Source organism: Chiloscyllium punctatum, chromosome 17 (genome assembly GCF_047496795.1).
Source record: "Chiloscyllium punctatum isolate Juve2018m chromosome 17, sChiPun1.3, whole genome shotgun sequence".
Taxonomy (NCBI): domain Eukaryota; kingdom Metazoa; phylum Chordata; class Chondrichthyes; order Orectolobiformes; family Hemiscylliidae; genus Chiloscyllium; species Chiloscyllium punctatum.
This window is the reverse complement of record NC_092755.1, coordinates 37,138,532-37,142,090: the sequence shown is the minus strand read 5'-3', so window position 1 is coordinate 37,142,090 and position 3,559 is coordinate 37,138,532. Positions and strand designations below refer to the sequence as shown.

Below are 3,559 nucleotides of genomic sequence, written 5' to 3'. Positions count from 1 at the left end.
TACATGTGGTTCCAACTCCAAATCATCTGTATCAGTTGTAAATAATTGCAGTCCCAACAGCGATCCCTGAGGCACACTACTTGTCAATGATTGCCAGCCAGAATAATACTTATTTATCCCCACACTTTGCTTCCTATTAGTTTACCAATCTTCTATCCATGCTAATACTCTACCGCTAACGCCATGCACCCTTATATTATGGAACAGGCTCTTGCACAGCACCTTGTTGATGGTCTTTTTGAAATCCAGGTACACCGCATCCACTGGGTCCCCGTTGTCCAACTTGTTTGAAATGTGTTAATAGAATTCAAAAAGATTTGTCAACCATGACCTGCCCTTCATGAACCCATGCTGCGTCTGTACAATGGGACAATTTCTATCGAGATTCCCTATTATGCCTTCCTTGATAATAGACCCAAGCATCTTTCCCACGACAGAGAATAAACTAACTGGTATATAATTCCCCACTTTTTGTCCACATCCTTTTTAAAACAGTGGCGTCACTTTTGCTGTTTTCCAATCTGCTGAGACTGCCACAGAGTTAAGTGAATTTTGAAAAATTACCGCCAGTGCATTTGCTATTCTTCCTGGCATCTCTTTTAGTACCCTGGGATGCATTCCATCAGTGCCAGGAGACTTTTCTATCTTTAGCTCAATTACCTCCAAACAATCGAAAACTAGCTATTCCGTAATAATGATAGTTTCCAAATCCTCACCTATCTTTGTCTCTTTGCTAGTTACTGGAAAGATATTAGTATCCTCCACTGTGATATTCCATAACTAAAAGCATCTTCACATTTTCCGAAGGACCAACATTTACTTTATCCATTCTTTTCTCGTTATATATATTTATATAAACTTTTGCTCCCTCTCTTTATAGTCTGCGCTAGTTTATTTTTCTCATGTTCTATATTACTTTTCTTGAAAGCTCTTTTGTGGCTTTCAGTTGACCTTTAACGTTTTCCCAGTTCTAGTTTCATGCTGTTTTTGGCCACTTTGTACACCTTCTCTTTCAATTTGATTTTCCAGAATAGCAACCCGATTCTCCAAGCATTTCACATACTCTTTCTTCTTGCGACGGCACTCTCGAGCTGCTGCCCTGTTTTTCATGAGGCAGATTTCACGTTTACGAGTGGTTTCTTCAGCATTCTTGGACTGGCTTTGCAGGACTGGTGAAGATGCCATAACCATTCCCTGGCCAGCAGTGGAGTTAGGAGTTGTACGGATCTTGTAGGTTTGGACATCTTCAGCAGCACTACGTACAAGCACTTGGCTGCCTGGCACAGAAGGGCTTATGCCCGAAACGTCGATTCTCCTATTCCTTGGATGCTGCCTGACCTGCTGCACTTTTGCAGCAACACATTTTCAACAAAGATTTGCAGTCCAACAGGGCTCTGTGCATACTGTATAATGGCTGCTCCAACCTTGGCTGTAGCTGCGTTGGTCATTGTTAGTGTCTGGAGTACTTGCACTCCATCTGTACCATTGTTGGCCAGCTAAATTGCTCCCCCCCCCCACCCCCCCCCCCCCCATGTGATAGCAATGTATTGTCCGCTGATAGTCTGATAGACGGGTGTCTGCATCGTCATTGTAGTAACAGTTGAGACAGACGTTTCTTCTTATTTTTCCTCATCAATTTCTTGGCACACCGGGGGATCAGAAGAAAGTTCATTCAGGATTTTCCTGAATGAAGGCCGTCTCGATAGAATTTCTTTATGTTTCTGAGAGTCAGTCATGCTATCCACAGATTCCTGGGAGTCCTCAATTTCAGGTATAGTTGAGATCTGAACAGTCTGAACTTGAGGGGACTGTATGACTGAGGACTGAGCTGCTTCGATAACTCCTTGGACTTGAACAGTCTGCCCATTCGGCAATTGCACTGAAGTTTCTGCTGGATTTGTTGTTGATTGGATCCAAGGCTTAGTTACCTGCATGGTCACGTTATATATTAATTATTCGGATGAAGGGACTGGGGGCATTCTAACGAAGTTTGCCAATGATACGAAGTTAGCTGGACAGGCAGGTAGTATTGAGGAAGTGGGGAGGCTGCAGAACGATCTAGACAGTTTGGGAGAGTGGTCCAGGAAATGGCTAATGAAATTCAATGTGAGCAAATGTGAGGTATTGCACTTTGGAAAAAAGAATGCAAGCATGGACTACCTTGTAAACGGTCAGAAAATTCATAAAGCCAAAGTACGAAGGGATCTGGGAGTGCTTGTCGAGGATTCTCTAAAGGTAAACATGCAGGTTGAGTCCGTGATTAAGAAAGCGAATGCAATGTTGTCATTTATCTCAAGAGGGTTGGAATATAAAAGCAGCGAGGTGCTACTGAGACTTTACAAAGCTCTGGTTAGGCCCCATTTGGCGTGCTGTGTCCAGTTTTGTTCCCCACATCTCAGGAAGGACATATTGGCACTGGAGTGTGTCCAGCAGAGATTCACATGGATGATCCCTGGAATGGTAGGTCTAACATACAAGGAACAGCTGAGGATCCTGGGATTGTATTAATTGGAGTTTAGAAGGTTAAGGGGAGATCTAATAGAAACTTTCAAGATAATACATGTTCTGGAAAGGGTGGATGCTAGGAAATTGTTTCCGTTAGGCGAGGAGATTAGGACCGGTGGGCACAGCCTTAGAATTAGAGGGATTAAATTCAGAACAGAAATGCGGGGACATTTCTTCAGCCAAAGAGTTGTGGGCCTGTGGAATTCATTGCAACGGAGTACACTGGAGGCTGGGATGCTAAATGTCTTCAAGGCAGAGATTGATAAATTCTTGATGTCACAAGGAATGAAGGGCTATGGGGAGAATGCGGGTAAGTGGAGTTGAAATGCCCATCAGCCATGATTAAATGGCGGAGTGGATTCGATGGGCCAAATGGCCTTACTTCCACTCCTATGTCTTATGGTCTTAGGGTCTAATTTGATCACTTTCCTTAGATATCCATTGCCGAGTATGCCTTTTCATACAGTCCATCCTTTTCACTGGAATATACCTTTGCTAAGCACTTTGTAAAATGTCTTTGAAAATCTTCCACTGCTCATCAACTTCCCACCATAAAATTTTTGTTTACAGTCTACTTTATCCAGATTCTCTCTCATTCTATTGTAGTTCCCAGTGTTCAAGCACAGGACCCAGTTATTAGATTTTTATCTTCACAGTCTCCATATGTATTCTAATTCAACCATACAGTGATCGCTTCTTCCCAGGGGATCCTTAACTCTGAAGTCATTAATTATTTCTGCCTCATTGCACAGGACCAGATGTTGGATAGCTTTGCTCCCTTGTCAGTTCCATTCCATACTGTTCAAGCAAACTATCATGGATACACTTAATGAACTCCTCAGGTTACCTTGACTGAGCTGGTTTGACCAATCTACATGTCGATTAAAGTCACCCACGATAATAGCTGTACCATTTGTACAGGCATTAGTTATGTATTTGTTTATTGCCCATGCCAATGTGCTGTAATTAATTGGTGGCCTATACATTGCGCCTATCAGTGACTTTCTTGTTAGAATTGGACGGGTTGCACCTGAACCAGAAGAGCACCAATATC

General features: G+C 42.7%; 1 pseudogene; it reads right to left on the bottom strand.

Annotated features, from left to right (window-relative positions):
• Nucleotides 1–942: 942 nt before the first annotated feature.
• Nucleotides 943–1,934, bottom strand: LOC140488210 (cyclic AMP-responsive element-binding protein 1-like; annotated as a pseudogene).
• Nucleotides 1,935–3,559: the final 1,625 nt, after the last annotated feature.